Below are 14,155 nucleotides of genomic sequence, written 5' to 3'. Positions count from 1 at the left end.
AACCTTTGACGAAGCTTCTATCGATGAAGACTGTTGCCACTATCAATAATAGTTAATGAAAACAGTAACCATGTCAAGTGCAACTGATGTTACAGCGACCACAGTGCATTATATCAACGAGAAAGGCAACATTAAATTCCAACCATTGTCAGTAGACACACAAAGAATTTGGGAATGGTGAGTACCCACCATTGTCACTACTAACCACGGATTCCTCATCTTTAGAATACCCCAGGTGCCAGACAGGCTGCTGAAAATTTTAAAAAGCATTGATCGAGCAGGCTAGTAACTGGCACTGTGCGGCTCAGTGTTGACTTTTTCTGCCATGGAAGTGACAATGGGAGCTGCATATAAGTGCCACCCATGTGTGTCAACGTCAGTTTCTTTCTTTCTTCGCCTTCATATGCTGATCCAGAGCTTATGCCCTACTTTTTCTCTTCAGTTGATAAGTTTTTTCTTACAAATTTCAGTTTTCCAGGGTGAAAGGGAACAAGGACCCCTTCAATAACTGTAGGGTTTAAGCCTTGTAGTGATTGTCGAGTTATCACTGCCAGTTCTGCGCTTGGCGCCATCTATGCCTCCCAAAACAGCTTCTTATTTGGATACTTTCCATATCTCGTTATAGACAGCATAAAGGACGCGCTTTTGACATGGTTTCAGAGGACCCACTAAGTGCTGTTGTACCTGAGACAGTGTTGAGGTTGTTAGCAAATCAAGGCACAATTTCCCAACACTGTGAGGTTTTTACCACCCCTGAATGTTTACTCTGCACATAACGCATGTCAGGCCTATTTGCTGTAAATCCGTCGATGTTGCCCAGGAATCTATCCTGACATTTGTCAGCGTCTAGTGGTCACACTAACACTCCCTTTCAATTGGGATCTGATGAGTTATGTCTACTCTTACGCAGCATAGGGTCAATAGTGTTTTCGCCATATGGTGTTAACCACTGCCAATTGTCAAATTGTGTAAGAGTGGGAACCACGGATGTGTTTAAATCCTTTATTTTGGCTAGGCAAAGACAGGTTGTCTGCTGCTCAGTTTTGTTCAGGATAACCATCTGTTGTGGTATTAAATAGGCTCCGAGTAATCTACATCTACTGTGTCCCTCCAAACATTGAAACCTTGTACAGAGAGTTGGGAAAGGAAGGAGGCAGAGTAAATAACCTTAGCATCAGTTAATATATTTTTCTTTGCAGGTGAAAGTCAAAGCCTATATTAAAATGAGGCTGGGTCAGATGTGTCATAACCAGAAAAATAGTCAAACTTCTGGGCAAATGCTTATGAACTAACTGTAGGAAGTTCCCCTTTTTGCACTGTTACCCCCTAACCTTTAGCCTAGAACTGATGCCAACTTGACTGGAGTGTGTGGTGGGATCCTGATAACCAGGCCCCAGCACTTGTGTTCGTTCCCAAAACTGTACCTTTGCATCCACAATTGGCACAACCTCGGGGCCAGATGTACGTCCCTTGTAAAAGGTACCACTGTTACCAAGGGCCTTGTGACCAGAGAGAGCCTCTGAGGGCACTGGCGTAACGAAAACGGAGGCGGCCTCCCTGCACGGTACATAGAGGGGCCCCCTCCGGGCTCAATTATGAGCTCTCTGGCCAGAGTGCAGTGCCGAGGGGGCCTCTTGGAGCTTGGGGCCCCCCTGCACTGCGGGGGCCTGTGTTACGCCCCTGTCTGAGGGCTGCAGTTCGATTACGCCACCCTCAGAGACTCCTCATCTGATACATACACCCTGCCACTTCAGCCTATGTGTCAGAGTGGGGCTTCAAACCCAGAAGTCGACATGGCACCCATCCCTAGGTCTATAGGGGGGTGGTATGCACACCGATTCCTTCTCTTGTTTTAGTCCCGATTTCAAACGTTACTAATTGCGTGCACCCGAAGATTAAGAATAATCTATCAGAAGAATGTTCCATTAAGCCTGCGTGTTTGGCGTTACAGCGAGTTCTCATCAACTTTACAGGCGGTTACATCTTGGGAGTGAACATACAGACTAGTTTTGTTTGTATTGAATTTAACATTAGATAAATGCGCGCACACGTTTCTTTTTATATTTGTAATGTCAGCATGGTAATTTTGTTAAGGAACACAGTGAATTATGGGAGTTGCAGTCCATAGTTTGGTTGGTGGAGTCAGGTGATTAATTAATTAGTTTTTTGGGGAGGTGTCTTGAAAGAGGCTTTAAATGGTGGGTTTACGCATGGGTCTAAACAGCTCATGAAGGTGGATGTCGAGTGTTTTGATAGTTTGCAGAATGGGCAGGTACGTGCTCAGTCGAATATGTACTAATGTTGTGTGCTAGATGGCCGAATGCGAAAGGAATATAGAGGGTTTTTGTTGGTTAAGTTGCGAGTGAGTTGGAGTTTATAAAAGACAGGATGGATGTGCTTGAGTGCAGGGAGTGTGAGCGGACAGAGTTTTGATTGAGTGGGGAGTAGGTTTCATGGGATGCTAAAAGGGAGGAGTTCTATATTAGTTGGCAATGAGGGTTGATATACTGATTATCATGGCACAGTTTTAGGGAAGGATGGGTTTTGGTTTGATAATAAAAGGTGCAAGTTTTCTCATGTTGGGGTCACTTTAGAGTAATATGTACAAAGGGTTATCTGTTTGTAGGAGAAATTATGTTGTAATTAGCTGAATGTTTTATGCTATACAGAGGACAATTCAGTAACTGTGTTTTTTCAATGTGTTAACTTGCAGTTTCCCCTGACGAAGGCTCAAAATGCATTTGGACTTAAATAAAGAACTGCTGTTTTGAACAATTCTTTGCATTTTGGTTCATGTTCTTGAAGAGGTCCGGATGGACACACTAGGATATGTGAAGCATTCGAAATGCATGACGTCACACACACAAATTAAAAAAAGTGGAAAGCATTTAAGTTTATGAAAGAACTGTGGATAAATATGGATTCATAAGGAGGAAATCTAAAATGGAATTATCAGTAGGATCTTGTAACCATCACAGCAGTGCATCTGGGAGTGGAGCGTCACAGCGCTCCCCACAGCATTGGTTAACCCGTCCCTAGGTGCCATGCCTACCAAAATAAATTGCCTGTGGCATAGGTAAGTAACCCCTCTAGCAGGGTGCACTATACCATAGTTGAGAGCACAGTGGCACAAGCACTGTTCACCTACGGTGTCTGTGCCATTCACTGACATTGTAAGTGCAGTGAAGTCATTTTGAGTACATGGGCTGGGAGTTTGTCATCACGAACTCCCCAGCTCCATGATGGCTTTACTGAAGACTGAGAAGTTTGCTATAAAACCTCACAGCACATTAAACCAGCAAACACCCTGCAACCTGCACCTGGTTTGACCACGGTACCTGCTGTCCTTCCAGAAATCCGGCCTGACCTCCAAGAAACGCTGGAGGACCTGCACCCTTCACCAAAGTGCCAAGAACCTCTATTCGAACTAGAGGCCCCGGTGTCCGACAGTAGAAGAACTACCAAAGTGAGGACCGACACGGGTGTCGACATGACTCACTGATATAAAAGAACTCGCTGTCCGCAGTGGTAGAGGACCGACACTTGTGGTGAAGCGACTCTGCCCTGCCAGAAAAAAAGCATCCCATCCGGACAGCCTCCATGACCTCAAGGGATCCTCTCGGCCCATGATCTCAGCTGTGCCCTGCTGATGCTCGAGAGCCCGTACCCTCATGCAAGTGGCCCTGTTGGGCTCCTCCGGCGCCTCCTGCACTGCCTGCCCAACCACAACCTCCCGGTGACGGTCCAATGAAGGAGGAACTTCTCCACCCGATCGACAGCAGTCAGCCGCCAGTGACCGTGACGGTAACCATGTTGGAGGTCTGATGAAAACCAACCTGCTATATTACTCTCCATGGACTGAAAGGGTAAATCTCATATCCAGTATCGACCACTGTGGTGTAGATACTGAATCCCGCACATCTGGGTGCCCCCATTCACCCACGTCCGACATTGCCCACAGTGTTGACATGAGACCACCTGAAGGCTGGAACTGAAGCTGGGTACTTATGCGTAAGTCCATCACCTATCTTTCCCTCAACAGCATTGCATAGCGTTCTATCTATATTGCACTAACTGTATATCCTGAATACCAAGTATTTTCTTTCTGACTGAAAAGCATTGCTTGAAACTCTACAAACCTTTCTACCTGAAAAGCTTTGATACTTTGATACTTTGAAAGTTTTACAACTTAACTGCATTAAGTAACCCTTGGTTCTTAAATAAAATACAAAGTATAACTTTTTACACTTACCAATTGGTCTGGATTCAGTCTTTGAGTGATTGACAACACTATACCTTGCTTTGGTATAGTATATACAGAGCCAGCTTCCTACACTACCCCATGGTGGTGTAGGGCAATGTTCCCGTTGTGTAAAGTTAAACACTTCACAAGGTGTAGTGGCCTTGTGTAAAAAATGATGACCATAATGTTGAAAGCAGAACATGTCATCAAAATTAGCTGTACCATCATAAAACTCCTCATAAGAAAACACGGTTGAATGTTCTAGATCTTCTAGAATTTCGTATGCTGTATCAATATCCCTATCATCAGAAATAGTACTGGGGGTGAAAATATAATTTAAAGAAATCTTAAACAAATGCGGTATTGACAAGAGTTCAGTGGGACTATACACATCAAATGATACTCTGTCCTATACAATCCCAAGCGAAACTGAACAGCAGAATTGTTCGCCAGGGAGACGTTTCTATGCTCACAGTGTGATGATGCATGTGGCTAAAGAACTAAGTTCACAATGTGTACTGCAGAGTGTTCTGGGACAAAGTGTCCATTCCAGAGAAGGAAGAACATAGTCACAAAACCAATCCAAAGGACAAGTAAAAGTAATGCAATTATAATCCAAAGGTGTCCCCTTGGAGAAACAGGTAGTCCAACCACGAAGGGACTTTCTTTGCATATTACTGAAGGCCCTCTGCCTGATATAGGTGATTGGCCAAACTGAGAACCGAGCCTAATACCCTTGCTGTTAAAGACTGCTTTAAGTCCGGGTTTTTCCTCTTCGCGACCGCATTTCGCTCAGGGTGGTATGGAGATGAGAAACATAGGGTCACATCCCAACTTTCCATGCCCTCTTTGTGAGCCCTAAAACTAAATGCCAGATCCTGGTCGAAATGTAATATGCCAACTGTATATCTCTCGATAAAAACTTTCAGATTTCAGATCCTTTAGAACAGCTCAGGCATCAGCTGATTGCTGTGTCCATCCATACCCACAGAAATCGAGAGCAGGAATCCACTACCACCAAGATGTACTTGCAAGCCCCATCAGATGATAGGGGGCTGCAGTGGTCCAAATGCACACAAGCCAGAGGCGTGTTTGAAATCAAAAGAGATATCTGGGGTGGACATGCTACAGTGGAACTGTTCATCTGTTGACAGATGTCACATTTTAGGTCAACTTCCTTGGGCTGTTTATAAAGAACTCGCCACTGATAGCGTTGCTGCTATAATGAAACTGTAGCTGCTACCCCTGCATGTGCCTAGGCGAGAACCTCATGCGCAGCCAGCATTAATCCCAGTTTGTGATCACTGTTAGGTATTACTGTGTCCCCCACTCCTGGAATTTGAGCATACTGAGTGTTTTGTGCATCCTACTTGTAGAAGTAATTGAGTGGAAAGCTCTTCGGCATGTCTGTGTCACTGCGCGCAGCCTTGACGGCCATCATGATGTCTCTCCCCATTCTCATACTTGAACAAGTTTTCGCACCAACTGCGGCGGTGTGAACTGTCACTTTTGCGGCTCTGTCAACCAGTGAATGCCCTGCAACGTGAACGCCAACATGTTGATGACTAGGTATATGAATGACATCAGCCTGTGACAAGCATTCTTTCAGCTTTGCCACCTGTTCCCAAAGAACTTGTGCTTCACTGTGCATCCTTTACAGTCCCTAAATCCATTCTGGCTCCAATGATGAAGATACTCATTATATGACTGCACACAATAATATGAATCACACACTACAAGTGTAGGGAATCCAGCATCCGTATTCAGTAGTGCCAGTACTACAGCCTTAAGTTCCGTCAGGTATGCAATCACCTAGTGACTGCATATAGGTTTTTTCAGGAATGAAGGTTCCATCATTCATACGGCCTTTCATGACTTCCCATGTGGCTGAATAGTACTGTTTGGTCCCTACAGAAGGCTCAGCAGAACCATCAGTGTAAATGATATAGTCATAGCATTCTAGAGACATTATTTAATTTGGCATAAGATATTCTTACTTGTACTGAAGCAATGCATGTGTCTGTAATGTAGCGTCAAATCTGTAGTCTACATCTGTTGCAGTGATGGAGTTTGCCTATTGTATCCATCTTGGATGTAGAGCTTTAGCGTTCGAAACACTTGCTCTGGGATACCACATCTAAGGTTGGTACTGGGGTCCCAACAATAATTTGTTTCCCCTGAGCCAGGGCTCGCTCTCTCACTATAGCAGTCTGAACTGCTGTCAGTATTTTTTCAGTCAGTGCAAAACGCATTTCAGCATTTGTATAGAGATGCGATTTATATGCAATTGGTACTGCGTCACCTTCATTGAACGTGATATATGTGTATCCGGATGTATCCGCGATTACACAAATAACCATGGAGCATATTATCAAGGGGGTTTATCTCCGCTTTTTTGGCTTTAAAAGCCAAGAAAGCGGAGATAAAATTATCTCCCTATTACCAAGCTGTCGCTAACACCAGTTAGTGACAGCTAATAGGAGATAGCGACCATCTTGGGCCCCGCTTTGCATGTCAGTGATATTTATCACTAATGACATGCAAAGTGGGCGTGCCAAGATGTTAGCGACTGGAAACAGTCCCTAACATCGCTATCTCCTATTACCAACATTTGGAGATATTCGCGCTAAGCGCGAATATCTCCAAAAGCTAACACCTGCCCTGAGCAGTTCTTAGCCATGTTATCCAATGGGAGGTGGATAACATGGCTAAGAGCATTTGCTCGATAATGCTTGAATATCGCTGACTTTTCAGCGATATTCATGCATTGCGGCCGTTTTTTATCGCATTTGCGATAAACCTTGCTAATAGCAAGGTTTATCTGCGATAAAAATCGCCGATGTGCGGCGATAATTTTTGTCTCTAAACAAGTTAGAGACAAAAATTATCGCTAGTTGTTGGTAATATGCCCCAACCATGTTTGTAGTGTTTACACAGGTATGTAAGTGTTTGTAAGCTATAATGTCAGCTTGTATGGAATGTGGAATTTCCGTGTGTTCTTGTGTCCAATGTGTCCCTGAAAAGTCTGGAAGAATGAAGTCGTAGATTGGTTTTACCTATACTGTGTAATTAGGAGTGTAAATTCTGCCAAAATATAGAAAACCTAATATGGATTATAGTCTTTTCAGAGTTGTTGGAGATTTGAGCAATGCACATTTTTCTAAAAAACGCATTGCCCGGCTCTTGCCGTCACTTGACAACTCGTATCCCAGAAACAAAACACTGAAGAGGGCAATTTTAGATTTTTTTAAATTGAACCGAAAGCCCATGTGAGTGAATCCTAAGATTACACGGTCCACTCTGGTCAAGTACTCCATCAGGTCATCATCTTGTAGGTATACGTCATCGAAATTTGACAATACATGATCATCAAAATTCTCAAGTAATTCTGTGGCTCTGGCTGCAAATTGCTCTGGGCTATTCTTATTCCCCTGAGGTACACGGAAGAACTGTTTCTGAGAGCATAGCGCTATGAAGGCTGTCAAATATCTGCTTCCAGGTGCTATATTTTGGCAAAAGAACCCATTAAAAATATCAAGTGTGGTTTTGATTTTTTTTCCACACAATGTTATTCATTAGCGTTGTGTGCATTTTGTACTGCAAATGTGCAAGTAGCTGTGTTTAAATGTCTGTAGTCTAATACTAGACGGTATGATTGATAGGGTTTCATAACTGGAAAAAGAGGATTATTCATTGAAGACGTGCAACTTTCAATCACACCTTGATATTCAAGTTGTTTTAGGAGTTCCCTAACATTTTGTTTTGCTTCATTTTTTATAGGGTATTGCCTTTGAGGTTGTGGGGTTATCCTCAATGGTATATCATGATAAGGTGAACCGTCATCCCACCCCACATGGTTGCAGTGTAACGCAGAAGCCGGAGATAAAGCTCACTCCTTGGCATATGAGTGTTTAATTGAAACTGGAACGAGGTTTCCTTCTTTGGGCAATCCATCACAAAGTCAGGTGGCCAATATTTTTCGGCCAGTAGAATGTCATAACTTTGAGTGAGTTCCTCCCAAAAGAGGACATTTATAAATCTAGGTACGTCCCCCTCTAACTGTAGCTGGACTTCATATAAACAGTGTTGAATGCTTACCCTGGTATCCGGTTTTTCTACTGTGATATACTCACTCAGTGTAGCTCCCACCAGACAATCCATCAGATTCTGGTGAACTATTGTGACTTTTGCCGCCCTGTCTAGAATTGTTAGTGCTCACTCCCCGTTCAGAAGCGATCTGGGGCAAAGCCTGACTTTTAGTCTGGCTACTTTCTTCTTTTTAAATTGAGGTTTCAATATTTTAGGTTTGTCTTCCTGTTTAATAATGTATTCAGTTGAGAATGGTGAGTCCTTCCTTTGTTTCATGTTCTCTTTTGATCTCCACTCTGACCGTCCTCCTCTCTACGAGGGTCTGTCAGATGTATCCTGAAAGGAACAAGAGTAAAGTGTATCAGTATGCTGATACCTGACATGTGGTTTAACATTATCACGGCTACGTAAACTGCAACTTTATTGGTCGATTCCTGTGTAGGAGACCCACCCCATGATTTTGTTTTTTCTTATTTTTTCTTGTTGTCAAAGTTCTTTGTGGAAGAGTCAGGTGCTTGCTTAGAGTTATCCTTTTTAAGAATTACTCTTAACCTATGTTTTACCTGGTCTGTCTCCCAAATTAACTCTACTCAGAGTAGCTTAGGTTTCTTTGATCCTTTCAGGTAATTCGCGATCCTGTGGCGCAGCGGGCAAATCTCTTAGACGTTGGCGCATGGCTAATGCTACTGCTTCTCCTTTAATGTTACTCAACATTATGGCAGATACTACCACAAAAATTGCCCATCAGTTTCATCCTTAAATGCAGGGCAGGTGCTGCGCCATGCTCCTTCTCTGCCTGTTTAATACCATAGGTAGAACCGCTAAGGAAGGAGTACCATGTGTTCTGATATATACTGCAACAAAGAGTGGCACAATTTTCTACTGAGAAAGCCATCCCCATTGGCAAGCAAATTGTTAGTATCCTGTGTTTTTCCTGCTTGCCCATAAGGGGAAAAATTGCTTCAAGCTGGTTTGTTTTTTGTGCGATCCAAAGCAGAATTCCCGCCCTTCTGTTGGGAATTTACCCTTTCACTGCATTTAATATGTAAGACCTAATATCCGATGTTGCTAATTTTAGTGCTACTGCTTGAATGGTCAACGCAGAGGCGAGTGTTAAAACCCCCATCACAAGGATTTGGTGCTAACACAGGAAGTGAGCATCTAACTTTGGGTTACTTACATCACATACAGAGGTTGGAAAATCTGTACAGATACAAAAGAAGTACCCTATAAACAGAAATACTTCAAATCCTATTGAAAATGAATCTGCATACATTTTTTCAGGTATACAATTAAGGTAATGTAGCACTGAATAAGAACCTATCAAATGGTGCACAGCAATGTAGAATACACTAGTCATCTTGAAATCAGCCATTATCAATATCAAATAACTTATAAAATGGGAAGGTTGATGTGTCTATATTGTTCAAAACAAGTTCACTTTACTATTTGTTTTAAAAACTAAGAGTACCTTGTAATTCGATCTAAGTCTTGGAACATAAAAAACAGTGTTATTTATTGCAGGTCAAGTTCTCCCAGCAATTCTCCTTTCCATGACATGGTATACATACTTCTAAACCTTTGGAGCCATTGAACCTTTCCAGGTTTACTATCACTAATTTCTTCTACAGAAAACATGCACATCACCGGTACAGTATACTTGTGTTGATCACTATATCTGCATTAGCAATTTAAAGAGTGTTATGAAAATATGCGCAGATTTTACTCACATGGACGAAGATAATGACTGTCATGTTGCTACTACATTACTGATGAGTAGAGATGCTCCTGCTCAGCTTCCTTGGAAAGAAGAAGGCACTGACTGGGCGAATGGAAAGAGGCCAACAGTTCACATGTCCCCATCTAGAATCGTATCTGCTGGTATGAGCAGCAGAGGGTTCTAGTGATGATTGGTGCATCCTCCAATGTAGAGACTGACTTGATTGTAAGTTGATGCTCAGCTAATATGAAATCCAGAATAGGCTGACTGCCACAGACACAGTATACCGATATCTGAATAGCGTACTGGCTGGTACAAAGAACAGTAGCTGTACTGATAATTGCCAGTCTTGATAAGACGACAAATAAGTGGACAGCAAGTGCTTTGCTACCGGAACTCAAGGTGGCTAACAGTGCTTTGTAATACTGGTTCCATATTTCTACATATGACAAGCTTATGTGATGAGGCTACGTATCCACTATGACAGAAAGAAACTAAATGGACAGCAGGCTAGTGCTTTGCCAATAGTGCTTAGAAGCATACTGGCTGCTCTCTTATTGCCCCTGAATAGGTTACTGACTTCTGCAATCGCTGTCAGATATCTTCAGCTGACACAGGCATCAAGGGGACTAGAGGCTGACTGAGGAGTAACTGTTGTTTCCCTGGCCATCAGAAGGCCAATAATGCATGGCGGTGTGATAGCTGCTGTCTTCATGCTCCTGCCGAGGCTATTGGCTTCTGTGATCACTGCCAGATTTCTTCAGGTGGCATAGACTCAAGGAGAATGGAGAATGATTGAGGAGTAACTGTTGTTTGCCTGGGAAATGCGAGGCTGCTTCTCTGCTTGAGAGAAAGGAATAGCTGATTTTTTAAAAGGATACCTACGGTGGCACTTCAGCAAATCTGCTGATGGCTTTATTCAAATTTACCTACTTAACCTTGTTAGTTTCACAAGCCATTATCATTAAATCACGAGTCTCTTGTCTCCACATTTATTATGCATTTTCTTTACCCTTTTCTTACAGAAGAATCTCTCATTTGTAGCAGTAGTAATAGATAATGTAAGAACTAGATGTAAAAGATTCAAAACCCAAGGAAACGCTCCAGGTAGATACATGAGATACAGCCTGATAGTGAATTCCTGATACATTCTTTTCTGAAAGATACGATTTTGCAGTTTCTAGTTCCAGTTCAGATTGTAGAAGACTTCGGTCTACTGCAGCCTCTGGATATCTGTCAACTATAACTAGTGCAGAGGAAAAGTCCAAAACATTTGCAGCTTTTGGATTGAACATTCTGACAGCAGACATGAGACCCATGTTGTCTGTAAATTGAGCATCAAACTCAATTACAAATCTATCCAAAGCAGAGAAGTAAACGTGCTGCTTTAATTGCTCAGACAGTGGAGTTTAACTTCCTGAGACACCAAATGGCTGGAATTGTTCCTTACAGAGGTACTGAGAAAATAACCTGACAGTTGCTACTATATTTATGATGTCTCAAATGTGGAGCCCATGGATTGGATTTTTCTTCAACCTCAATTCCACACTGCTCTGCTACGTCCTTAGCCTGACTTAACAGTTTGGTCCACCGACTGTCTTGATGGAGTTACACTAAATCACGTCTTGTTGACTTGATTCAATCACATGCTCTCTGCAAGTGAAGGTCTTTGCTCTCTAGTACTTCGGATAGACTGTGAATCTTTTGAAGAATAAGTTCCATACATTGCAATTTTAAGCAAGAAACCAAATTTCTCAATATTCTTAGGAAGTTTTTGGCTTCTGAACTAGCCTCCTTGTCATGTTGTTGTGATTCTATTACACGGAGAACAACGATAATAGACTCAATCCACATCTGAACTTTTCTAACATAGGAGTACCAGTAAAAACACCTTGTACATGAGTCTTTTTAGCTCCATTGCAAACAGCTTACTCTCTATCTGAACTTTCACAAAGAGCTCATGCCTTGGTGAACTTTGTGAAACTAACCCATAAAGTACTTGCAATGCTGATTGTATGTTAGTTACTGTTTGCACTAATGCAAGGTTTAGGCGATGGGCATGGCAGTGTGTATAAATTGGTTGTGATGCAATCTCTCTTATTTTTGCTTGGACACCATTAACCCGTTCCCAGCGTCGAACGTTCAGAGCCCAGTGCTGAACGTTCGGAGAACGAATGCTGACCCGTCGGCCAACGGTCGTGCGCAGCACTGGGGAGGTAGCGCTCGTGACGACCGTTGGCCGACGGCAGCAATTAAAGGGTTAAAACAGCCACTCATAACGGATGCCCCATCATAGCACTGTGCAACACATTTCTTCCAGTCAAGTCCAGCTTTCTGTACTTCTTCAAGAATGCCAGCTGCAAGGCTGGAGGCATCTAACTTCTCCATATGGCAACACCCTAGGGCATTCTCCTGAACATTTCGATCACCATCAACAAAGAGGATAATAAAACTCAGCTGGTCTTTATGTGTGACATCTCTGGTTTCATCAACTACCACCGCAAAATATTTTGTCACTTTTTTGAAAATACGCTCACGGAAAAGAGCTGCCACCATAGATATCATATCATTTTTGTAATCAGGAGACACATAGTGCCCATACCCCGGGACATTTTTTCTTTTAACATCCCATCTTTAGAAGAAATCATCTCTAACAATACGATGAAATGTACCCTATTGTGAGAATGCTCCGTTTCATCAGTGGCTCAAAATGCAAGCCCTTGATAACCCAAGAAACATGTTATCTTAAACAGATGCTCCACATGTTGTCTATTCTCCACAATTTCCTGCTCCGCACCTCTTACTATCATGGAAGAAACTGACTGCTGACGGTTTGTAGGATACAGTAATCTTCTGAAGTTGGTCCAAGCAATAAACTTCTCTAACTGTGAATGTTTGGACAAAGAACAAGTAAGCTTTTCCCACTTAATGAAGCCAATATCAATGAATGCAAGATTGCCAGGTTCACGTCCTCCTCCTCCCACAGAACCAGCACTAAAATGCCTGGATGCAAAACAGTTAAAAGCATCTTTAAAGGAAAGAATACTCTACTCAAGGATGGGTTTGTAATCTCCATTTAACCTACGGCATGCAGTAAGGGGAATGTTTGAAGTTTTGGTTGCACTGGGTTGCTATAATGTCTCATTGACAAGTCGTCTGCCAAGAATTCACTTGCCGGGTCGCATTTTGCCATTGGTGTTTGACTAGTTCCTTTGATTCGAGGTGTCTCTATTATGTCACTCCTCAAAAAAGAGCTGGCAGTATTGTCATCACAGGATGATGAACAGTCAGCAAGGCCAGGAAGTACAGTCATCTAAGCTACCAACATAAGAAGATGAATCTTCAACCGCAGCGTGAAATGAACACTCATTACTGTCAACATGTGAAGAAATATCAGTAATGTCAACAATGGCAGAACTATCATCAGCACCGGGAGAAGCAGCTGCAATGTCAGCAGGTGATGTTCCAGGGGTGTCATAAGAATGAGAGCACATGCCTTCACTAATAGACAGAGCAGCAGCAGACAACTCTTTTGTTCTCCTGCCTTCATTAGCACCTGTAGGAGGGTCTTCGGAACGCCTTTTTTAAGTGAACAAATCTAATATTGATCTTTATTTTGGATCTTTGGGTTTTGTAGTAGGGAAATAAATGTTTCTGTGTTTCTCTGTTTCCAGCTGAACTCAGCAATGTCACTGCTAAAATGTCAAACATACAGAAAAAAGGGTTATAGCATGGCATGGCATATAACAGTGAGAAAACATCGGACACCGAACAATGAGGAAAATTTGGAGCATGAAGGGCAGGAGGGAGGGGGCTGGTCCATGGACTCGGACAACAGAGGGCAGGGAGGCAATGGGTAGAGGCAGCAAGATAACTGTGCAGGGTAGGCTGGAAAGGCAGTGGCAGAATAACAGCCACAAAGGGCTGGACATGGTGGAATGGGTATGAACTTGGACAATGGAGGGAAAGGAGGAGGAGAGGGTTGGGGACAGCAAGTTTTGATGGGGACAGCAAGTTTTGATGGGGACAGCAAGTTTTGATGGGGACAGCGCAGTGAACAATGCCAGGCCAGACCCTGCACCCTGCCCCCCTGCCGTGCAATA

The 14,155-nt window shown here is 42.9% G+C and overlaps 1 pseudogene; it reads right to left on the bottom strand.

Annotated features, from left to right (window-relative positions):
- Window positions 1–11,498: 11,498 nt before the first annotated feature.
- LOC147663133 (zinc finger MYM-type protein 1-like) lies at window positions 11,499–13,546 on the bottom strand (annotated as a pseudogene).
- Between the last annotated feature and the right edge of the window lie 609 nt (window positions 13,547–14,155).

This window comes from Lissotriton vulgaris, unplaced genomic scaffold, assembly GCF_964263255.1.
Source record: "Lissotriton vulgaris unplaced genomic scaffold, aLisVul1.2 SCAFFOLD_959, whole genome shotgun sequence".
NCBI classification, from domain to species: Eukaryota; Metazoa; Chordata; class Amphibia; order Caudata; family Salamandridae; genus Lissotriton; species Lissotriton vulgaris.
The sequence above is the reverse complement of the archived record's forward strand: the minus strand, read 5'-3'. Positions and strand labels throughout refer to the sequence as shown.